Genomic DNA, 25,940 nt, shown 5'->3' with positions numbered 1-25,940 from the left:
ATGTAAAAAAAATCATGCATTGAAACATAAAATTTAAAATTAGAATGAAAAATATGTAGAAAAACGAATTTGGCTCCTCCCTACCATCCTGGCGTTTGAATGCCCAAACACTGCCTGTTTTGGGCGTTCAACGCCCAAATGCTGCTCTCCTGGGCGTTCAACGCCCAGTTGCTGCCCTTTTCTGGCGTTGAACGCCAGATAGCTATCTTTACTGGCGTTCAGCGCCCACTGGATGCCCCTTTTGGGCGCTGAACGCCCAGAATGGACTTTCACTGGCGTTTTCTTGCTAGTGAGCTCTTTTTCTCTGTTTTGAATGCAGATTCGTTCTGTAATCCTGTGAATTTATGCAATTGATTCTTTACCTTAGTGTCAGTGAACTTTATATAAATAAATAAAAATAAAAATAAAAATAGGGCAAAATGCTTAGAGGATTGATGCCCCATGGCTGGGTTGCCTCCCAGCAAGCGCTTCTTTATTGTCTTTAGCTGGACCTTGCTGAGCTTTTAGTCTAGCTTCAGCCTTGAGCACTCTTGCTCAACGTTGCCTTCAATATAGTGCTTGATTCTCTGTCCATTGACAATGAACCTCTTATCAGAATCAATATCTTGAAGCTCCACATAACCATATGGTGATACACTTGTAATCACGTATGGTCCCCTCCACCGGGATTTCAATTTCCCGGGGAATAGCCTGAGTCTAGAGTTGAACAGCAGAACCTTCTGTCCTGGCTCAAAGATTCTAGATGACAGCTTTCTGTCATGCCACTTTTTTTATTTCTCTTTATAAAGCTTGGCATTTTCGAAAGCTGTGAATCTGAATTCCTCTAGCTCATTTAGCTGGAGCAATCTTTTTTCTCCTGCTAATTTGGCATCAAAGTTTAGGAATCTGGTTGCCCAGTAGGCTTTATGTTCCAGTTCCACAGGCAGGTGACATGCCTTACCATACACAAGTTGGTATGGAGAGGTCCCTATAGGGGTCTTGAATGCTGTTCTGTAAGCCCACAGAGCATCATCCAAGCTCCGTGCCCAATCCTTTCTACGGGTACTTACTGTCCGTTCTAGGATTCTCTTTAATTCTCTGTTAGAGACTTCAACTTGCCCATTAGTTTGTGGATGATATGGAGTAGCCACCTTATGGCGAATTCCATACCGAACCATGGCCGAGTAAAGCTGTTTATTGCAGAAGTGAGTGCCCCCATCACTGATTAGTACTCTAGGGACACCAAACCTGCTAAAGATATGTTTCTGGAAGAACTTCAGTACTGTTTTAGTATCATTGGTGGGTGTGGCAATGGCCTCAACCCATTTTGATACATAGTCAACTGCCACCAGAATATAAGTGTTTGAGTATGATGGTGGGAAAGGTCCCATGAAGTCAATTCCCCATACACCAAATAACTCAATTTCCAAGATTCCTTGTTGAGGCATGGCGTAACCATGAGGCAGATTACCAGCTCTTTGGCAACTATCACAGTTGCGTACAAACTCTCGGGAATCTTTATAGAGTGTGGGCCAATAGAAGCCACATTGGAGGACCTTGGTGGCTGTTCGCTCACCTCCGAAATGGCCTCCATATTGAGATCCATGGCAATGCCACAGGATCCTCTGTGCTTCTTCTCTAGGCACACACCTACGGATTATTTCGTCTGCACATCTCTTAAAGAGATAGGGTTCATCCCACAAGTAGTACTTTGCATCAGTAATTAATTTCTTCTTTTGTATCCTGTTGTACTCCTTGGGTATGAACCTTGTAGCTTTATAGTTTGTAATATCGGCAAACCATGGTGTTTCCTGAATGGCAAATAAATGCTCATCCGGAAAAGTCTCAGAGATCTCAAGAGAGGGGAGGGACGTCCCTTCTACTGGCTCTATCCGGGACAGATGATCAGCCACTTGGTTCTCTGTCCCTTTTCTGTCTCTTATTTCTATATCAAACTCTTGCAGAAGCAACACCCATCTGATGAGCCTGGGTTTTGAATCCTGCTTTGTGAGTAGATATTTAAGAGCAGCATGGTTAGTATACACAATCACTTTTGATCCTACTAAGTATGATCTGAACTTGTCAATGGCATAAACCACTGTAAGTAATTCTTTTTATGTGGTTGTGTAATTTTTCTGGGCATCATTTAAAATGTGACTAGCATAATAAATGACGTGCAGAAGCTTGTCATGCCTCTGTCCCAATACTGCACCAATGGCGTGATCACTGGCATCACACATTAGCTCAAATGGTAATGTCCAGTCTGGTGCAGAAATAATTGGTGCTGTGACCAGCTTAGCTTTCAGCGTTTCAAATGCCTGCAGACACTCTGTGTCAAACACAAATGGCGTGTCAGCAGCTAGCAGATTACTCAGAAGTTTTGTGATTTTTGAAAAATCCTTTATAAACCTCCTATAGAATCCTGCATGCCCCAGAAAGCTTCTGATTGCCTTAACATTGGCAGGTGGTGGTAATTTTTCAATTACCTCTATTTTTGCTTGATCCACCTCTATTCCTTTGTTTGAGATTTTATGCCCAAGGAAAATCCCTTCAGTCACCATGAAGTGACATTTTTCCCAATTTAAAACTAGGTTGGTCTCTTGGCATCTCTTCAGAACAAGTTTCAGGTGATCAAGACAGGAGCTGAATGAGTCTCCATATACTGAGAAGTCATCCATGAAGACTTCCAGAAATTTTTCCACCATATCAGAGAAAATAGAGAGCATGCATCTCTGGAAGGTTGCAGGCGCATTACACAGCCCAAATGGCATCCTTCTATAAGCAAACACTCCAGATGGACATGTGAATGCTGTTTTCTCTTGATCTTGGGGATCTACTGCAATCTGGTTATAGCCTGAGTAGCCATCCAAAAAGCAGTAATAATCATGACCTGTCAGTCTTTCTAGCATTTGGTCTATGAATGGTAAAGGAAAATGATCCTTTCTGGTGGCTGTATTGAGCCTTCTGTAGTCGTCAATACACATGCGCCACCCTGTAACTGTTCTTGTAGGAACCAATTCATTTTTTTCATTATGAATCACTGTCATGCCTCCCTTTTTTGGGACGACTTGGACAGGGCTCACCCAGGGGCTATCAGAAATAGGATAGATAATCCCAGCCTCTAGTAATTTGGTGACCTCTTTTTGCACCACTTCCTTCATGGCTGGATTTAGCCGCCTCTGTGGTTGAACCACTGGTTTAGCATTATCCTCCAATAAGATTTTGTGCATGCATCTAGCTGGGCTTATGCCCTTAAGGTCACCTATGGACCAACCAAGAGCTGTCTTGTGTGTCCTTAGCACTTGAATAAGTGCTTCCTCTTCCTGTGGATTTAAAGCAGAGCTTATGATCACTGGAAAAGTGTCACCTTCTCCCAGAAATGCATATTTCAAGGATGGTGGTAATGGCTTGAGCTCGGGTTTAGGAGGTTTTTATTCTTCCAGAAGAAATTTCAGAGGCTCTTTCATGTCCTCTGAATCCTCTAAATCAGGCTGAACATCTTTAAAGATGTTTTCCAACTCTGATTCGAGACTCTCAGCCATGTTGATCTCTTCTACCAAAGAGTCAATAAGATCAACTTTCATGCAGTCTTTTGATGTGTCAGGATGCTGCATGGCTTTGACAGCGTTCAACTTAAACTCATCGTCATTGACTCTCAGGGTTATTTTTCCCTGTTGGACGTCAATGAGGGATCGTCCAGTTGCTAGGAAGGGTCTTCCTAGAATGAGAGTAGCACTCTTGTGCTCCTCCATTTCCAGCACAACAAAGTCAGTGGGAAAGGCGAATGGCCCAACTCTGACAATCATGTCTTCAATTACGCCTGATGGGTATTTAGTGGAGCTATCAGCAAGTTGGAGACATATCCGGGTTGGTTTAACTTCTTCAAGTAAGCCAAGCTTTCTGATAGTGGATGCAGGTATTAGGTTGATGCTTGCCCCAAGATCGCACAAAGATGTCTTGGTGCATTGACCTTCTAATATGCATGGTATCAAAAAACTCCCAGGGTCTTTAAGCATTTCAGGGAAGCTCTTCAGAATGACCGCACTGCATTCTTCAGTGAGGAGAACTCTTTCTGTTTCTCTCCAATCCTTTTTATGACTCAAGATCTCTTTCATGAACTTGGCATAAGAAGGTATTTGCTCAAGTGCTTCTGCAAATGGAATCTTTATTTCAAGAGTCCTGAGATAATCTGCAAAGCGAGCAAATTGCTTATCCTGCTCCTCTTTCCGGAGTTTTTGAGGATAAGGTATCTTGGCTTTATATTCTTCAACCTTAGTTGCTGTAGGTTTATTGCCTACAGAAGTGGTTGAAGAAGCCTTTTTAGAGGGGTTGCTATCAGCATTTGTGTGTGTCTGATCCCTTACTGGCAATTGAGTGCCAGAGTTAGAAACTGGAGTGACGTTAGATGCCAACTCCTTGTCTGTTCCTGGCGTCTGAACGCCAGAACTGTGCCCATTTTGGGCGTTCAGCGCCAGATCATGCCCATTTTGGGCGTTCAATGCCAGATCCTTGCCTATTTCTGGCGTTGAACGCCAGTCCTGCCTTGTTTCTGGCGTTGAACGCCAATCCTGAGCATGGTCTGGGCGTTCAGCGCCAGCTTTCCACCAAATTTCTGACGTTTTAGTTCCAGAATTACTTTTTCCTGGGCTCTTACTGTCCTCAGGTGAATTTTGGGTGGTTTGCTTATTTCTTAGCTTTTTGCTGCCTTGAGGTGGGGTATTTAATGTTTTCCCACTTCTTAATTGAACTGCTTGGCATTCTTCTGTTATTTGCCTTGACAGCTGCTGCTTTGTTTGCTTCAATTGTTCTTCCATATTTATATTAGCCATCCTTGTCTCTTGTAGTTTATCCCTGAATTCAGCTAACTGCTTTGTTAGAAAATCCAATTGCTGATTGAATTCAGCAGCTTGCTCTGCAGGACTGAGTTCAGCAGTTACTGTTTTAGCCTCTTCTTTCATGGAAGGGTCACTGCTTAAGTACAGATGCTGATTTCTAGCAACTGTATCAATGAGCTCTTGAGCTTCTTCAATTGTCTTTCTCATGTGGATAGATCCACCAGCTGAGCAATCTAAAGAGATCTGAGCTCTTTCTGTAAGCCCATAATAGAAGATGTCTAACTGAACCCACTCTGAAAATATTTCAGAGGGGCATTTGTGTAGCATCTCTCTGTATCTCTCCCAGGCATCATAAAGAGATTCATTATCTCCTTGTTTAAAGCCTTAGATGTCCAGCCTTAGCTGTGTCATTCGTTTTGGAGGAAAGTATTGATTCAGGAATTTTTCTGTCAGCTGTTTCCATGTCCTTATGCTAGCCTTAGTTTGGTTATTTAACCACCTCTTGGCTTGGTCTTTTACAGCAAATGGAAACAGTAATAGTCTGTAAACATCCTGATCTACCTCCTTATCATGTACTGTGTCAGCAATTTGTAAAAACTGTGCCAGAAACTCTGTAGGTTCTTCCTGTGGAAGACCGGAATACTGACAACTTTGCTGCACCATGATAATGAGCTGAGGATTCAACTCAAAGCTACTGACTCCAATGGAGGGTATGCAGATACTACTCCCATATGAAGCAGTAGAGGGGTTAGCATATGACCCCAGAGTCCTCCTGGACTGTTCATTTCTACTTAGATCCATGATGGAGAAAGGGAGATGATGTAAAATAAAAAAAATTATTTTTTATTTTTATTTATTTATTTATTTATTTCAAAAATAAAATAAATTAAAATGAAATAAATAAAAATAGGTGAAGATTTTTGAAAAAATGAGGGGAGAGAAAGTGGTAAGGAAGTTTTGAAAAAGATATGATTTGGAAAAGATTTTAAACTTTAAAAAAAATCTGAATTTTTTTTAAAAGTAATTTTTGAAAATTTGTTTTAAAATTAGAGAGAAAAGATATTTTTGAATTTAGTGAGGAAAGAGAAAAACAATAAAATAGCACAAGATTTAAAATTTTTAGATCTAATGCTCCTTGTTTTTGAAAATTTTGGAGAGAAAACATCAAGGAACACCAAACTTAAAATTTTTTAGAAAACCAACTAAAATTTTCGAAAATCAAAGGGAAATCAACAAGAAAACACCAAACTTAAAGTTTGGCACAAAATTTAATAGAGAAAATATTATTTTTGAAAAAGATTTTTAAAAAAGAGTGTACCAAACTGCCACGGACTTAGACCAACGCTCTAGCCAACTGGGCAGTAAATGTAACACTTGTTTTGAAGAAGGATATTTTTAACCAAGAACAATAATAAGAGACTCTAAACCAAAAAGAAAAATTTTCCTAATCTAAGCAACAAAATAAACCGTCAGTTGTTCAAACTCAAACAATCCCCGGCAACGGCGCCAAAAACTTGGTGCACGAATTGTGAATCACACTTTTCACTACTCGTACCACTAACCAGCAAGTGCACTGGGTCGTCCAAGTAATACCTTACGTGAGTAAGGGTCGAATCCCACGGAGATTGTTGGTTTGAAGCAATCTATGGTTATCTTGCAATTCTTAGTCAGGAAGCCAATTATATTTATCAGTTGAATTGCGAATAAACAAGAGAGCATGGGTTAAAGGTTACTTGTTATGCAGTAATGAAGAATATGTTGGAGTTTTGGAGATGCTTTGTCTTCTGAATCTCTGCTTTCCTTTGTCCTCTGATTCACGCACGCACGTCCTTCTATGGCAAGCTGTGTGTTGGTGGATCACCGTTGTCAATGGCTACCATCCATCCTTCCAGTGAAAAGGGTCCAAGTGCGCTGTCACTGCACGGCTAATCATCTGCAGGTTCTCAGTCATACCGGAATAGGATTTACTATCCTTTTGCGTCTGTCACTACGCCCAGTACTCGCGAGTTTGAAGTGCGTCACAGTCATCCAATCCCAGAATCCTACTCGGAATACCACAGACAAGATTTAGACTTTTTACGGATTCTCATGAATGCCGCCATCAATCTAGTTTATACCACGGAGATTCTGATTAAGGAATCTAAGAGATATTCATTCAATCTGATGTAGAACAGAGGTGATTGTCAGACACACGTTCATGGATTGAGAAAGGTGATGAGTGTCACTGATCATCACATTCTCCATAGTTAGGCGCGAATGGATATCTTAGATAGGAACACGCATGTTGAATAGAAAACAGAAATACTTGCATTAATTCATTGAGACACAGCAGAGCTCCTCACCCCCAACAATGGAGTTTAGAGACTCATACCGTCAAAGAATACAAAGTTCAGGTCTAAAATGTCATGAGATGCAAAATAAGTTTCTAAAAGTTGTTTAAATACTAAACTAGTAGCCTAGGTTTACAAAAAGTGAGTAGACTATGACAGATGGTGCAGAGATCCACTTCTGGGGCCCACTTGGTGTGTGCTAGGGCTGAGACTTAAACAATTCACGTGCATAAGGCTATTTTGGGCGTTCAACACCAGGTTTGGATCCAATTCTGGCGTTGAACTCCAACTTTTAATCCTTTTCTGGCGCTGGACGCCAGAATTGGGCAGAGAACTGGCGTTGAACGCCAGTTTACATCATCTATCCTTGAGCAAAGTATGGACTATTATATATTGCTGGAAAGCCCTGGATGTCTACTTTCCAACGCAATTAGAAGCGCGCCATTTCGAGTTCTGTAGCTCCCGAAAATTCACTTTGAATGCAGGGAGGTCAGAATCCAACAGCATCAGCAGTCCTTTTTCAGCCTGAATCAGATTTTTGCTCAGCTCCCTCAATTTCAGCCAGAAAAATACCTGAAATTACAGAAAAATACACAACTCATAGTAAAGTCTAGAAATATGAATTTTTCCTAAAAACTAATGGAAACAAACTAAAAACTCACTAAAACATACTAAAAACTATATGAAATTAACCTCAAAAAGCGTATAAAATATCCGCTCATCATGTTCTTTCGAGTTTCTTGTCAAGTTTTTTCAAAGGCAATGCACTAGGGGGGGGAAGAATATTCACCTGAGAAAACAACTGCAAATATGGGAAGAAGGCACCTGAAGCTGAGATTGGAACACATAGACAGGTTCGAAATAGAGCATCCTGGTTTAAAGCATTTCTCTATAATTTAGGTTCAAATAACCACTAAGTTCTACAAAAATGAAAATCAAAATGACAATCACTAAGTTCTACCACAGCGACGAAACAAATATGAAGAAAATCAAGCACTGATGGAGTAAAAGAAAACCAATGGTGGCAGCGGATTTCTTTTGGCCAACGGAAGAGAGCGGCGGCAGAAGAGGTCACAGATTTACAGCGACGGAGGGAGAATCCATGTAGGGCTTGTGAGGGAAGCCAGATTCACCACCAAGAAGAGGGTTAGTGGTTTATGGTGGGACCAGTGATGGTGGGAGTGCCGACGGAGGCATTGTGAGCGCCGGTGATGTTCTTCATTCTTCAGGGGTTATTAGGGCTTTGCCGTCAATGCAGGGGTTGTGAGTGATGGAGGCATTGTTGGGAGTGAGAGAGTCTCAAAGCGTGTTTAGGGTTATTAGGCTTCAAGGGTTATTGGGTTTGAGAGAGTCTCATGTTTAAGGTTATAGTTTTTTTTAAAAAAAAAATCGTTTGGCCACGCTTTTAAAGCGTGCCAAAAGAGTAACAGGAAACGATCATGCTTTAAAAATGCTACAATAATGAAACCATGTTGCCATGCTTTCAAAACGTCCCTGTTTCTCTCTATAGCGTGGCAAAAAAAACGTGGTCATATCTCTAATCAATTGCCACCCTCGGCCATTGACTCTTTAAAGTGTGACGAGAAAAAACATGGCCGAATCTCTAATCAATCGCCACCCTCATAAAAGCGTGACCATTGACCCTTTAAAGCTCTTGTAGTGATTTTGTAAAAAAGATTATTTTTAGAATTTCATCTTAGATGATTTGAACATGTAGAAAGAAAATCAGTAGAATATTTGTCAAAAAAGTAGATAAGATAGAAGGTGGTCAGAGAGTAAATAACAGAAGAAGACTTAAAAAAATTATGTATGAGATGGTTAAAAAAGATTTATGCATCAATAGTCTAAATGTAAATATAATATAATATAAAATAATGGGCTGATTTTTTAGCCCACATTTCTTCTAACTCCGAGCTCGATCGCCACATCGTTTGCAGCCACGCGTCCAACGCGTCGAGCTCTACAAAGCCTGATAATCAATTTCATTAAGAAATCTCATTTCTCATCTCAGCCTCTCAATTCCCTTGATTTTCAAAATTTTGGGGGTTTGGTTATTAAAACTTGATGTCTTGATGTTTAGGCTCAAATTAGCTTGAGGGATTTGTGGGTTTTTGTTCAACCAAGTCACGTATAAGGTAAGGGATCTCAAAACCTTGCAAGTTCTTAGATTATGTGAGTTTGGATATTGAAATTTGGTATATAAATGTGGTAATGTGAATTAGATGGTGTATGTATAAGAATTGGAGCATATTTGTGGAAATTGGAAGCTTGATTTGGGTCTCGGTTGCTGAAGTTTGGGTGTTGGAGGCTTGTAATCTTGCCTAATTGTGTTAGCTTGGGTTATACGAGAAAATCAGTCAAGGTATTGTTTTGGTTTCTCGTATTTAATATATAATGTCTTGTAAAAAATTAGGCTAGATGACCATAGGATAGGTTGTAATGTATGAGTATGTTAAACGCTTAGTACCTTTGATAATAATTGTCGAAATAGGTTGAGTATGGGTTTGGTGATTAATGCTTGTGATGAAAATGGGATGCTAAATGATGATTTAATGATGATTGACAAGGTGATATGAATGCATATGAATATGTGGTGATATATTGATGATCTTTTTGGTATAATTGAAAAATTCATGTATGAGATTGTTTGAAATTGAGGTATGATCGGTTGTTGCTAATGAATTATGTTTTGCGAAAATAGAGGTTTGGAAGATTTTGTGAAAATCTTATTTTTGGCCGAATTTTGGTGAGCCATAACTCAGCTTACAGACCCCCAAATTCTTTCAAATTTGTTTCATATGAAAATCGGGTCCGTGAAGTTTCTGCCGTTCAAAGAATGAATGAAAAATGTTTTAAAACGAGAAAGTTATGCCAGTCGAAACTTCGGTGCGCAAAACTGAAATTCTGCAGCACTTAGCATTTTTATCCATTCTGCAGAACTTGCGTACGTGACCACCTGCACCTGACACAACCAACCCTTTCGGGTTGGACATCTCGCTTACGCGAGCAAGGAAAACGCACCCCTGCGTATGCGTGGCCCACGCGTACGCGTGACCCCTGTTTTAGCAAAGTGAATTTTATGTTTTAAAACCTAATTTTTAAACCTCTAAACCTCTACTTTTACTCTTTTAGCCCCTAAATCTTAGTTATGTGTCGATTGATGAGAAGAAGTTAGGAGGAGGAGGTAACTTGGAGATGAAGAAAGTTTGAAAAGTAATGAGTTAGGTATGATGAGATAGGTTGCATATATATATGTTTCATCTGAGCACTCGTTTTTGAAAGTGCGACTCCAGGAGATGGTAGAAGGTGAGGATCCCCTTCTTTGTTCCTCTTGGTATTGTAAAATCGCCCACACCGAGATGGTGGGAGGTCAAGATCCCCTCCTTTGTTCCTCTTGGGCATATGAGAACGTACCTCTTGGGTACACGCAAGGATTGTGGTTTCGCCCCACATGCTCCAGGTTGGTTAGTATAGAGGCTCTCCGGGTAGATGCAAGGGTGTGGTTCACCCCACTTACTCCGGCTTATGATGAATTATGTATAAAAGGCACAAGTATATGATGTATAAGTGATGTTATGGCCATAATGAATGATTATGAAATGATTACAAATGAATATGAATGCTTAAGTGGCTTATACACTTATTTTATCTGAGATACGAGTTTTTCTGGGTAAAGAGCAGTGGCTTTCCACCATGTGCTCTAGGTTGAGGTTCGATATTCTGTTGACCCTACGACGTAAGGGTAATCGAGCATGTATAAATTTCTGGGAATGATATCCCCCAATGAGCAAGATTTATATATGAGAAAAAGTTATGCATAGACTCTTGGGGATGCGCGTTGAGGGACAGACCAGGGTTTAGCAGCCGGACTTATTGGGTTGGCTTGATAACCGACAGATGAGACTCATAAGCCATAGGACAGGCATGCATCATATACATATTGTTTGAATTGCTTGCTTGTGCTCTAATTGGGAATGCCTACGTGGCTTTAATCTGCTTAACTGTTATACGTGCTATCTGTATTATTTGTATTCTATTTGTGTTTGTCATTGTCTGCTTGCTTGTTTATGTGGTTTCACCGAAATTGGAGGTTTTGGAAGAAAATGGATGAAGGAGGATTATGATTTCTGTTTTAGTTCTTTAAGTTTTATAATCTGAGTGTCGGCGTTCTAGGATTGTCTCTGGCATTTGCGGGACCTTATGTCTTATGTATGCGGCACCATTAGCATGCTGAGAACCCCCGGTTCTCATTCCATACGGATATTTCTGTTTTTCAGATGCAGGTCGAGAGGCATCTCGTTAGGCGTCTGGAGTTCTTTGCAGCGAAGTGGGCTTTTGGGATTCGATATTTTCTTTTATTTTGCTATATCTATATGTATAGACACTCCTTACGTATATATGTTTTACTTTTTCACCTCATAGAGGTTTATGGAGAACTAGGGTTACTTTTATGTATTTTGGGTTATGGATTTCTGGTGCGCAGAAATCGTGACAGTTCCATTCCTTGGTAACGGTGCTAAAGACTCAATACGCACGTTCATAATCTTAGTTCTTTGTCACAACTTCGCATAACTAACCAGCAAGTGCACTGGGTCGTCCAAGTAATAAACCTTACGTCAGTAAGGGTCGATCCCCCGGAGATTGTCGGCTTGAAGCAAGCTATGGTCACCTTGTAAATCTCAGTCAGGCGGATTCAATTGATTATAGAGATTTAATAATTAAAAGATAAATATAAAATAAAGATAGTGATACTTATGTAATTCATTGGTGAGAATTTCAGATAAGCGTATAGAGATGCGTTCATTCCTCCTGAACCTCTGCTTTCCTATTATCTTCATCCAATCATTCATACTCCCTTCTATGGTAAGCTGTATGTTAGGCATCACCGTTGTCAATGGTTACATCCTGTCCTCTCAGTGAAAATGGTCCAATGCGCTGTCACTGCATGGCTAATCATCTGTCAGTTCTCGATCATACTGGAATAGGATCTATTGATCCTTTTACGTCTGTCACTACGCCCAGCACTCGCGAGTTTGAAGCTCGTCGCAACCATCCATTCCCAGATCGTACTCGGAATACCACAGACAAGGTTTAGACTTTCCGGATCTCAAGAATGGCCGTCCATGGATTCTAACTTATACCACGAAGATTCTGATTAAGGAATCCCAGAGATACTCATTCAATCTAAGGTAGAACGGAAGTGGTTGTCAGGCACGCGTTCATAGTTGGGAATGATGATGACTGTCACGATCATCACATTCATATTGAGGTGCGAATGAATATCTTAGAATCGGAATAAGCTTGAATTGAATAGAAAAACAATAGTACTTTGTATTAATTCATGAGGAACAGCAGAGCTCCACACCTTAATCTTTGGTGTGTAGAAACTCTACCGTTAAAAATACATAAGTGATGAAGGTCCAGGCATGGCCGAGAGGCCAGCCCCCAAACATGATCTAAAGATGAAACTAAAGATGTAAATATAATAGTAAAAAGTCCTATTTATACTAAACTAGTTACTAGGGTTTACAGAAATGAGTAAATGATGCAGAAATCCACTTCCGACGCCCACTTGGTGTGTGCTTGGGATGAGCGTTGAGCTTTACACATGTAGAGGCTTCTCTTGGAGTTGAACGCCAGTTTGTAACCTGTTTCTGGCGTTTAACTCCACTTTGCAACCTGTTTCTGGCGTTTAACTCCAGAATGCAACATGGAACTGGCGTTGAACGCCAGTTTGCGTCATCTATACTCGGGCAAAGTATGGACTATTATATATTGTTGGAAAGCCCTGGATGTCTAATTTACAACACAATTGAGAGCGCGCCATTTGGAGTTTTGTAGCTCCAGAAAATCTACTTTGAATGCAGGGAGGTCAGAATCCAACAGCATCTGCAGTCCTTCTTCAACCTCTGAATCTGATTTTTGCTCAAGTCCCTCAATTTCAGCCAGAAAATATCTGAAATCACAGAAAAAGACAAAAAATCATAGTAAAGTCCAGAAATGTGATTTTTATTTAAAAACTAATAAAAATATACTAAAAACTAACTAAATTATACTAAAAACTATGTAAAAACAATGCAAAAAAGCGTATAAATTATCCGCTCATCACAACACCAAACTTAAATTGTTGCTTGTCCCCAAGCAACTGAAAATCAAATAGGATAAATAGAAGAGAATATACTATAAATTCCAAAATATCAATGAAACTTAGCTCCAATCAGATGAGCGGGACTTGTAGCTTTTTGCCTCTTGAATAGTTTTGGCATCTCACTTTATTCATTGAAGTTCAGAATGATTGGCATCTATAGGAACTCAGAGTTCAGATAGTGTTATTGATTCTCCTTGTTCAGTATGTTGATTCTTGAACACAGCTACTTTATGAGTCTTGGCCGTGGCCCTAAGCACTTTGTTTTCCAGTATTACCACCGGATACATAAATGCCACAGACACATAACTGGGTGAACCTTTTCAGATTGTGACTCAGCTTTGCTAAAGTCCCCAATTAGAGGTGTCCAGGGTTCTTAAGCACATTCTTTTTTTTTTTTTGCTTTGGACCTCGACTTTAACCGCTCAGTCTCAAGCTTTTGGCTTGACACCTTCACGCCACAAGCACATAGTTAGGGACAGCTTAGTTTAGCTACTTAGGACAGGATTTTATTCCTTTAGGCCCTTCTATCCACTGATGCTCAAAGCCTTGGAACCTTTTTATTACCCTTGCCTTTTGGTTTTAAGGGCTATTGGCTTTTTCTGCTTGCTTTTTCTTTTTCTTTCTTTTTTTTCCTTTTTTTTCTCTGCAAGCTTTTGTATTCACTGCTTTTTCTTGCTTCAAGAATCATTTTTATGATTTTTCATATTATCAAATAACATTTCTCCTTTTTCCTTATTCTTCAAGAGCCAACATATTTAACATTCATAAACATCAAATTCAAAAGACATATGCACTGTTCAAGCATTCATTCAGAAAATAAAAAGTATTGTCACCACATCAAAATAATTAAACTAGTTTCAAGGATGAATTCGAAACCATGTACTTCTTGTTCTTTTGTAATTAAAACATTTTTCATTTAAGAAAGGTGATGGATTTATAGGACATTCATAACTTTAAGGCATAGACACTTAGACACTAGTGATCATATAGTAAAGACACAAACATAAAACATAAAGCTCAAAAATCGAAAAATAGTAAAATAAATAGACAAGGAGATTAAGGAATGAGTCCACCTTAGTGAGGGTGATGTCTTCCTCTTCTTGAAGAACCAATGGTGCTTTTGAGCTCCTCTATGTCTCTTCCTTGCCTTTGTTGCTCCTCCCTCATGGCTCTTTGATCTTCTCTAATCTCATGGAGGATGATGGAGTGCTCTTGGTGCTCCACCCTTAGTTGTCCCATGTTGGAATTTAATTCTCTGTTGATTTGCTCCCAATAATTCTGTGGAGGAAAGTGCATCCCTTGAGGCGTCTCAGGGATTTCATGGTGAGGAATTTCCTCATGCTCATGTTGAGGTCCATGATCTCTTATTTGCTCCATCCTTTTCTTAGTGATGGGCTTGTCCTCTTCAATGAGGATGTCTCCCTCTATGTCAATTTCAGCCGAATTGCAGAGGTGGCATATGAGGTGAGGAAAGGCTAACCTTGCCCAAGTGGAGAACTTGTCAGCCACCTTGTAAAGTTCTTGAGATATAATCTCATGAACTTCCACCTCCTCTCCAATCATGATACTATGGATCATGATGGCCCGGTCTATAGTAACTTCAGACCGGTTACTAGTAGGAATGATTGAGCGTTGAATGAACTCTAACCATCCCCTAGCCACTGATTTGAGGTCATGCCTTCTTAGTTGAACCGGCTTGCCTCTTGAGTCAATTTTTCATTGAGCTCCTTCCTCACATATGTCTATGAGGACTTGGTCCAACCTTTGATCAAAGTTGACGCTTCTTATGTAGGGGCGTGCATTCTCTTCCATCATTGGCAAGTTGAACGCCAACCTTACATTTTCCGGACTGAAATCTAAGTATTTCCCCCAAACCATGGTAAGCCAATGCTTTGGATTCGGGTTCACACTTTGATCATGGTTCCTAGTGATCCATGCGTTTGCATAGAACTCTTGAACCATTAGGATCCCGACTTGTTGAATGGGGTTGGTGAGAACTTCCCAACCTCTTCTTTGGATCTCAAGTCGGATCTCCGGATACTCATTCTTTTTGAGCTTGAAAGGAACCTCAGGGATCACTTTCTTCTTGGCCACAACTTCATAGAAGTGGTCTTGATGGACCTTTGAGATGAATCTCTCCATCTCCCATGACTCAGAGGTGGAAGCAATTGCCTTCCCTTTCCTCTTTCTAGAGGTTTCTCTGGCCTTAGGTGCCATAAATGGTTATGGAAAAACAAAAAGCTATGCTTTTACCACACTAAACTTAAAATGTTTGCTCGTCCCCGAGCAAAAGAAGAAGAAGAAAATGGAGGAGATGGGGGAAGAAGGTGTATTCGGCCAAGGAGAAGAAGAGAAGGTTGTGTTGTGTGAAAATGAAGAAGGAGTGAGGGTTTATATAGGAGTGAGGGAGGGTGTAGGGTTCGGCCATTAGGGTTGGGTTTGGGAGAGAAATTAGTTTGAATTTTGAAGGTAGGTGGGGTTTATAGGGGAGAGAGGATGGATTTGAGTGGTGAAGAGGTGATGGGAAAGAGTGATTAAGGTGATTGGTGAAGGGTATTTGGGGAAGAGAGTTATGAAAAGGTGTGAAGATGAGAGAAGAAAAAGTAGGGATCCTGTGGGATCCACAGATCCTGAGGGGATCCTATGGGGTCCACAGATCCTGAGGGATCCTGTGGGGTCAAGGACTTAGCATCCCTGCTCCAATTAGGCGTGTAAAATGCCCTTGCTGTGCAATCCTGGCGTTTAACGCTAGACTGCTGCCTGTTTCTGGCGTTAAACGCCCAAATGTAGCTTGTTTCTGGCGTTTAACGCCAAGCAGATGCTTGTTTCTGGTGTTAAACGCCAGCTTGGTGTCTATTTCTGGTGTTAAACGCCAGACAGATGCTTGTTTCTGGCGTTTAAACGCCAGACTGCTCTCCTCCAGGGTGTGCTATTTTCAATGCTGTTTTTCATTCTGTTTTTGATTTTTCAGTAGTTTTTGTGACTTCACATGATCATCAACCTAATAAAACACGAAATAACAAAAAGAAAATAAAATAGATATGATTAAATAACATTGGGTTGGCTCCCAACAAGCGCTTCTTTAATGTCAATAGCTTGACAGTGAGCTCTCATGGAGCCTCACAGATAATCAGAGCAAGGTTGGAACCTCCCAACACCAAACTTAGAGTTTGGTTGTGGCCTCCCAACACCAAACTTAGAGTTTGACTGTGCGGGCTTTAGTTGACTCTGTAGTGAGAGAAGCTTTTCATGCTTCCTCTCCATGGTTATAGAAGGAGATCCTTGAGTTTCAAATACAAGGTTGTCCTCATTCAGTTGAAGGACTAACTCTCCTCTGTCCACATCAATCACAGCTCTTACTGTGGCTTGGAAGGGTCTTCCAAGGATGATGGATTCATCCTCTTCCTTCCCAGTGTCTAGGATTATGAAATCAGCAGGGATGTAAAGGCCTTCAACCTTTACTAACACGTCCTCTACTTGTCTATAAGCCTGTTTTCTTGAGTTGTCTACCATCTCTAATGAGATTCTGGCAGCTTGCACCTCAAAAATCCCAAGTTTCTCTATTACAGAGAGTGGCATTAAGTTTATTCCTGATCCCAGGTCACACAGAGCCTTCTCAAAGGTCATGGTGCCTATGGTACAGGGTATTAAGAATTTGCCAGGATCCTGTTTCTTTTGAGGTAATTTCTGCCTATCCAATGCATTCAGTTCATTGGTGAGCAAGGGGGGTTCATCTTCCCAAGTCTCATTACCAAATAATTTGGCATTCAGCTTCATGATTGCACCAAGGTATTTAGCAACTTGCTCTTCAGTAATGTCTTCATCCTCTTCAGAGGAAGAATACTCATCAGAGCTCATGAAGGGCAGAAAGAGGTTTAATGGAATCTCTATGGTCTCTAGATGAGCCTCATATTCCTTTGGTTCCTCAAAGGGATACTCCTTATTGGTCACTGGACGTCCCAGGAGGTCTTCCTCACTAGGATTCACGCCCTCCTCCTCCCTTGTAGGTTCGGCCATGATGGTCAAATCAATGGCTTTGCACTCTCTCTTTGGATTTTCTTCTGTATTGCTTGGGAGAGTACTGGGAGGAGTTTCAGTGACTCTTTTACTCAGCTGGCCCATTTGTACCTCCAAATTCCTAATGGAAGATCTTGTTTCATTCATGAAACTCACAGTGGCCTTAGATAGATCAGAGACTATATTTGCTAAGCTAGATAGATTCTGCTCAGAATTCTCTATCTGTTGCTGAGTGGATGATGGAAAAGGCTTGCTATTGCTAAACCTGTTTCTTCCACCATTATTAAAGCCTTGTTGAGGCTTTTGTTGATCCTTCCATGAGAAATTTGGATGATTTCTCCATGAGGAATTATAGGTGTTTCCATAGGGTTCACCCATGTAATTCACCTCTGCTATTGCAGGGTTCTCAGGATCATAAGCTTCTTCTTCAGAAGAGGCTTCTTTAGTACTGTTAGATGATTCCTTCAATCCATTCAAACTCTGAGAGATCATGTTGACTTGCTAAGTCAATATTTTATTCTGAGCCAATATGGCATTCAGAGTATCAATTTCAAGAACTCCCTTCCTCTGAGGCGTCCCATTACTCACAGGATTCCTTTCAGAAGTGTACATGAACTGGTTATTTGCAACCATGTCAATGAGTTCTTGAGCTTCTGCAGGCGTTTTCTTTAGGTGAATGGATCCACCTGTAGAATGGTCCAATGACATTTTAGATAATTCAGACAGACCATCATAGAATATATCCAGGATGGTCCATTCTGAAAGCATGTCAGAAGGACACTTTTTGGTCAGTTCCTTGTATCTCTCCCAAGCTTCATAGAGGGATTCACCTTCTTTTTGTCTGAAGGTTTGAACATCTACTCTAAGCTTACTAAGCTTTTGAGGAGGAAAGAACTTGGCTAAGAAAGCCGTGACCAGCTTATCCCAAGAGTTCAGGCTATCCTTAGGTTGAGAGTCCAACCATATTCTAGTTCTGTCTCTTACAGCAAACGGGAAAAGCATAAGCCTGTAGACCTCGGGATCAACCCCATTGGTCTTAACAATATCACAGATCTGCAAGAATTCAGTTAAGAACTGAAAAGGATCTTTGGATGGAAGTCTATAAAACTTGCAATTCTGTTGCATCAGAGAAACTAACTGAGGTTTCAGCTCAAAATTGTTTGCTCCAATGGCAGGGATTGAGATGCTTCTTCCATGTAAATTGGAATTAGGTGCAATAAAGTCACCAAGCATCTTCCTTGCATTGTTATTATTTTTGGCCATGTCTCCTTCTTTTTCGAAAATTTCTGTCAGATTTTCTCCATAGAGTTGTGCTTTAGCTTCCCTTAGCTTCCTCTTCAGAGTTCTTTCAGGTTCAGGATCAGGTTCAACAAGAATATTCTTATCCTTGTTCCTGCTCATATGAAAAAGAAGAAAACAGAAAAGAAAATTTGGAATCCTCTATGTCACAGTATAGAGATTCCTTTATGTGAGTAGAAGAAGAAAAGAAATTCGAACACAGAAAGATGAAGAGGGTTCGAATTTTTAAGAAAAAGAGGAGTGTTAGTAGATAAATAAAATAATTAGAAGGAGATGAGAGAATTTTCGAAAATTAAATAAATTAAAATAAAAATACTTTTGTTTTTAATTTAAAATTAAAATTAAAATTTCAAAAATTAAGCAAGGAAAATTAAATCAAATTAAATTAAATTTAAAACAAATAGTTAATTAAAAAGGAAATTTTAGAAAAAAGGGGAAGGTGATTTTCGAAAATTAGAGAGAGAGATTTAGTTAGGTAGTTTTGAAAAAGATATGATTGAAACAAAAGGATAGGATTAATTGAAAAAGATTTGAAAATTAATTTTGAAAAGATAAGAAGTTAGAAAAGATTTTGAAATTTATTTTGAAAAAGATATGATTGAAACTTAATTTGAAAAAGATTTGAAAAAGAAATTTGAAAAGATTTGATTTTTGAAATCAAAGTTGATTACTTGACTAACAAGAACTAAAAAGATATTATTCTAGAGTTTAAAGATTGAACCTTTCTTATTAGGTAAGTAACAAACTTAAAAATTTTGAATCAATCACATTAATTGTTAGCATTAATTTCGAAAATATGAAATAAAAATAAGAAAAAGATTTTGAAAATAATTTTGAAAGTTTCGAAATTTATAAAGAAAAAATGAAAAAGATTTGATTTTTGAAAAAGATTTGAAAAAGATAGAATTTTTAAATTGAAAATTTGATTTGACTCATAAGAAACAATTAAATTTTTAAAACTTTTGACTAAATCAAATCAAATTTTCGAAAATTATGAGTGAGATAAGGAAAAGATTTTTTTTTTTATTTTTGAATTTTTAATGTAGAAAGAGAAAAACATCAAAAAGACTCAATGAATGAAAATTTTGGATCAAAACAAATGATGCATGCAAGAACACATTGAATGTCAAGATGAACACCAAGAACTTATTTTTGAAAATTTTCAAGAAAAGAAACACATGCAAGACACCAAACTTAGAAATTTTCAAAAATTAAACACTAACAAATTGAAAATGCATATGAAAAATAAGAAAAGATGCAAAACAAGAAATTTTAAAGATCAAACAAGAAGACTTACCAAGAACAACTTGAAGATCATGAAGAACACATGCATGAATTTTCGAAAATTTTAAGAAAAATTAAAAAGATGCAATTGACACCAAACTTAAAAATTGACACTAGACTCACACAAGAAACATAAAATTTTTGGTTTTTATGATTTTATAAGATTTTTTTGGTTTTTTTTCGAAAAATATTTTGGGAAAAACGAAAAAGAAGAAATTTTTTTTTTGTATTATTTTCGAAAATAAGAAATAAAAAGTTTAAAATTAAAATAAAATTACCTAATCTGAGCAACAAGATGAACCGTCAGTTGTCCAAACTCGAACAATCCCCGGCAACGGCGCCAAAAACTTGGTGCGCAGAAATCGTGACGGTTCCATTTCTTGGTAATGGCGCTAAAGACTCAATACGCACGTTCATAATCTTAGTTCTTTGTCACAACTTCGCACAACTAACCAGCAAGTGCACTGGGTCGTCCAAGTAATAAACCTTACGTCAGTAAGGGTCGATCCCACGGAGATTGTCAGCTTGAAGCAAGCTATGGTCACCTTGTAAATCTCAGTCAGGCGGATTCAATTGATTATAGAGATTTAATAATTAAAAGATAAATATAAAATAAAGATAGTGATACTTATGTAATTCATTGGTGAGAATTTCAGATAAGCGTATAGAGATGCGTTCGTTCCTCCTGAACCTCTGCTTTCCTATTATCTTCATCCAATCATTCATACTCCCTTCTATGGCAAGCTGTATGTTAGGCATCACCGTTGTCAATGGCTACATCCTGTCCTCTCAGTGAAAATGGTCCAATGCGCTGTCACTGCATGGCTAATCATCTGTCGGTTCTCGATCATACTGGAATAGGATCCATTGATCCTTTTGCGTCTGTCACTACGCCCAGCACTCGCGGGTTTGAAGCTCGTCGTAGCCATTCCTTCCCAGATCCTACTCGGAATACCACAGACAAGGTTTAGACTTTTTGGATCTCAAGAATGGCCGTCCATGGATTCTAACTTATACCACGAAGATTCTGATTAAGGAATCCCAGAGATACTCATTCAATCTAAGGTAGAACTGAAGTGGTTGTCAGGCACGCGTTCATAGTTGGGAATGATGATGACTGTCACGATCATCACATTCATATTGAGGTGCGAATGAATATCTTAGAATCGGAATAAGCTTGAATTGAATAGAAAAACAATAGTACTTTGTATTAATTCATGAGGAACAGCAGAGCTCCACACCTTAATCTATGGTGTGTAGAAACTCTACCGTTGAAAATACATAAGTGATGAAGGTCCAGGCATGACCGAGAGGCCAGCCCCCAAACGTGATCTAAAGATGAAACTAAAGATGTAAATACAATAGTAAAAAGTCCTATTTATACTAAACTAGTTACTAGGGTTTACAGAAATGAGTAAATGATGCAGAAATCCACTTCCGGGGCCCACTTGGTGTGTGCTTGAGCTGAGCATTGAGCTTTACACGTGTAGAGGCTTCTCTTGGAGTTGAACGCTAGTTTGTAACCTGTTTCTGGCGTTTAACTCCACTTTGTAACCTGTTTCTGGCGTTTAACTCCAGAATGCAACATGGAACTGGCGTTGAACGCCAGTTTGCATCATCTAAACTCGGGCAAAGTATGAACTATTATATATTGCTGGAAAGTCCTGGATGTCTACTTTCCAACGCAATTAAGAGCGCGCCATTTGGAGTTTTGTAGCTCCAGAAAATCCACTTTGAGTGCAGGGAGGTCAGAATCCAACAGCATCTGCAGTCCTTCTTCAATCTCTGAATCTGATTTTTGCTCAAGTCCCTCAATTTCAGCCAGAAAATACCTGAAATCACAGAAAAACACACAAACTCATAGTAAAGTCCAGAAATGTGATTTTTATTTAAAAACTAATAAAAATATACTAAAAACTAACTAAATTATACTAAAAACTATGTAAAAACAATGCCAAAAAGCGTATAAATTATCCGCTCATCAATCTCTATATGTATGTATATAAATATTCTCATGTCAGCCTTAGCTTCGCAGCCTGAGTTAGGAGATTGTTATTTTGTACCCTTGACCCTCTGTTTTTGCTTTCTATGTATATGTGTCTATGTACCTTAACTTTCTTCGTACGCAAGTAATCCTTTCCTGGGCGTTGCGCTTTTAATTTTGAGATTTTTTTTACCTATCTTTCAAGGCTCCTCGTATATTACATTCTTTCAATTATTACACACACACACACACACACACACACACACATATTTATTTATTTATTTATTTTAGAGGTCGTAATATCATACCACCTCTGTTTTATGACTTAAGCGTAAAGCTCTGTGTGGTAGGGTGTTATAGTCACCAACTTCGAGTGCCGTATTAAGAACAAACATCTCATTTATAGGAAGAACAAATATCCCATTTACATTAAGAATAAACATCTCATTTACATGAAAAATAAACATCTGCATGTGTATATAAAACTTCCAATGTATACCTTCTCATAGCATCGATCTGCGCGTCCAGCATGTTGCTGTAGACGTAGCCTTTTGGATCGTGAACACCGGAGCGTTTCCGAAAAGAGCGTAGTCGAAGTTGGTAGGGTTGTTTCGGTAGGCGAAGTAAGGGTAAGCGTTGATCCTGAAGGGAGCACCGATATCGGCTAAGAAGGTAACAATGAAGGTCATTATGGAAACAAGGTTCATAGCAAAGGTGGTGGAGGATGGAGGGAAGGAAGAAGCGAGAACTGCCATACTTTGTGGCGTTGTGAGGTTCATGTCGAAGGTGATGGAGGAAGGAAGGAAGGAAGGGAGAAGTGAGAACCATCATGTTATGTGGCATTATGACCTTGATCTTGCGATCGAGGCCGTGGGAGACGAGAACGGAGTGGAGATTCTGCATGGCTTTGAACAATGTATTGGCGTCGAGGTGGTTGCAGCGGTGCAGGTGAAGATCCGGCAGCGAGAGGGAGAACGGAGATCGCTCGGTTATGGAGGAACAACGGTGGTGTTAGGGAGCTCGTCGGCATCGTCGGTTGGAGCCCGCGGCGGCGTTGGCACGGTCGGCCGGAGGGGGGTTGCAACGACGCAGGTAAGACTGCGGTGGCGAGAGGGAGACCAAAGATTGGGAAGATATGACAATATTAAGAGTAACCGTTTGTAATGCAAATGAGTTTAATTGTTAATCTTAATTTTTTAAATTTCAAAATCTGATAATTGGATAATTAATTAAAATATGATTTTTAATTATAATGTAACTTTTTTTTAAACCATTGTTGATATTATTTAAACTTATTATTGTTTTTTTATACTTTTTGGATATATAATAGGATATAATAACGTTGTTTAATCTAGTAACTAATTTTATTTAATGGGATAATGTTTTGTCGTTGTTTTATGATAACGAGCTACCATTACAGAGCACCGGCAAATACATACCCAATCTAGTATTATCTCTAGAACTGATGCATTATCTTTTAGTTTTGTAAATAAATAAGATAAAATAATAGCATCATTGATGTGTACAATCAAGTCCCACTTGCTTTAGAAAATTAAATTTCCTTCTCGAGCAGGTCGTTGTTTTAATTTTTCGTACGCAATAAGAACTTATCTAAAGGATAGGTTCGAAGACTAGTCTTTCGTAAAAAGAAAAAGAAAATAAAAATCCCACAATAATTAAGTTTAGTGTGTGTTTGTATTCAGTATTTTATTTGTATGTGCAACAACGGAAAATGAAGAGATGTATACCACAACTCTGACTTTGATTTATTTGATTTTTATTATCAATCGAATACTAAAAGAGAGAAAAAAATTTTCGAAAATTTTTTTCTTATGACGACTCATAGAAAGGTATTTTAAGTTAAACAAAATATTTCACAAAATATTTAAAATTTGTATCATTCTTTTTATTAATATTCAGATGAAATATTTTAATTAGAAATTTAATGGGATACTGAGACAATTGTTTGATTTAGTTTGTATATTTTGTGTTTCTGGATGTGATTGTTGTAACTCTAGTTATTCTTGATAGCAGTGTTAAAAGAGATTACTTAAAAAAACATAAATTTTATTGTAAATTTTTTATAATCTCCTCTCTAGAGTTGAGTTTGTAATCTAAATGATTGAAAAAAAAACTATTTTAAATTAAAATATTTAAAATATTTTTAAATATTCTGCCATTGAAAAGTGTATATAAAAAAATAATCATATAACATCAGCACCTTTATTATTAGAGAAAGTATAAAAAGATAACACTTGTGACAAATAATATATATAACGGATTAAAAAAACTTAAATTAATTAATTTTTGTTATTAACTAATTTTTGTTATTAATTTTAGACATAAATAATATTTTTACTAAATTATTATCTATCTAATATATTGATAATATGCTATTAGTCAATTAATACAATAATGTGACGTGGGATGACAAAAAACACATGTTTCGTTTGAATAATATCTCATATATACAAATACAAAAATACATAATATAAAAATACTCTAATATATAAGCCAAAAAATACGGCAGAACAAAAATCAATTATGTTATATATATACTAAAATTAGTCACTAAAATTAGTTATTAATATAAAATATATATAAAAATAAATTAAACTATGTATATATAATTGATTTTAGTATATAAATAATATTTTTAAATAAAAATATACTCTTTCAATAATTTTTTTATTTATATATGTATGAGAAAATTATTTATTCTCAAAATGCGCATGAATAGAAAGTGTGTTCAAAATGCGCAGCTCCATTTCAAGCCAGGCATCCACGAAATGATATTATTCACCATTTTAACACTGGTGCAAGTGAATTGGGTGAACTCGGTACTGTGTGCGTCAGAGACCCCAATCCAAGTAAGCCAGGCACGAAATGGAGTAATACAAAGTCACCAGCCACGAATTGGCCCAACCCGTCCCTGACACCCGCGAAATGAAGATTTCAGTGGAGGCGGCCACGAAATGGCCCACTTAGGGACTGGCGCACACGAAATGGTGGACTGGCAGAAGCAGTTTCCGTACGAGCATGCAATGGCTGGTTTGGGAGGCAACAGTTTGAAAGCTAGTGGATGCATCAATATAAAAGGGGTGAAGGGGAGGGGACCAGTTTCGTGTGGTGGGAAAACAGGAAACAAGAAGTGTGGTTTAGGGGTTTAGTGTTCTTTTGGTGGGGTTAAAAAAAATTGTATTGAGGAAAAAGAATTTTATTTTTTATTAAAATGAGTGGTAGTGGAATCAATGTAGAGAAAAAATTTAATAGGTTGGATGAATTTCACATTTTTGCGCATTTTACATCTGAAGGCCAGTTTTTTTATTAATAAAAAAATAATTGTTATTGATAATAAATGTATAAATTGAATAATTGTGTTTTGACCTTTCTCTATTTCAGCTGGCACGTGTGCTAACTCCGCATGACACACTAGTCAATGTTTTTACTTCAGATCAAGTAGATCCAACCATGGAGATTAGGCGCTAGATGCTTGAACCGTATTTAAGAAGAGCTGGATTCTATTATGCGTCTTTGATAAAGCGTTTTGAATACGACAATCCATTTATTAGTGTGCTTGTGAAAAGATGGCGTCCTGAAACCCACACGTTCAACCTCCCATGGGGTGAGTGTACTATTACTCTGACGGATGTTGCTATGCAGTTGGGGTTACCAAGCACAAAAGCTATGGGAAGTATGTTGTTGTTTCCATCCTGTGCTATTCCCATCAATAAAGTGCCCGTGTACTTACCATACAAGTGTGTTCTGTCAACTGAGACTAGTGGCTTGCAGTGCTTGAATGCTTCAACACACGATGAGAATGACCAGAATACTTGATGAAACATGACACTGTCACGGTCGAGCGTATTTCCCACGTAGTACGGTCGGGTTTGTAGATCGACAATGGTACCTACGACGATTATGCTCATTTATCAAAAGAGAGTAACGAACACAAACAACATCGCAACCCGAATAAAGTCACGTATATTTTCATACATGGAATGAAAATTTGCAACGCGTTGAAATATCTCCGCAGCTGGTTGTATGAATCATCCCAGTCTCCA

General features: G+C 38.5%; 1 non-coding gene across 1 annotated transcript; it reads left to right on the top strand.

Moving 5' to 3' along the window:
* Window positions 1–18,071: 18,071 nt before the first annotated feature.
* LOC112760155 (small nucleolar RNA R71) lies at window positions 18,072–18,179 on the top strand. The gene has a single exon (XR_003180606.1). It is a non-coding gene; the product is annotated as a small nucleolar RNA R71 (small nucleolar RNA).
* The last annotated feature ends 7,761 nt before the right edge of the window (window positions 18,180–25,940 follow it).

The sequence above is a fragment of the Arachis hypogaea genome, chromosome 16 (assembly GCF_003086295.3).
Source record: "Arachis hypogaea cultivar Tifrunner chromosome 16, arahy.Tifrunner.gnm2.J5K5, whole genome shotgun sequence".
NCBI lineage: Eukaryota > Viridiplantae > Streptophyta > Magnoliopsida > Fabales > Fabaceae > Arachis > Arachis hypogaea.
The sequence above is the reverse complement of the archived record's forward strand: the minus strand, read 5'-3'. Positions and strand labels throughout refer to the sequence as shown.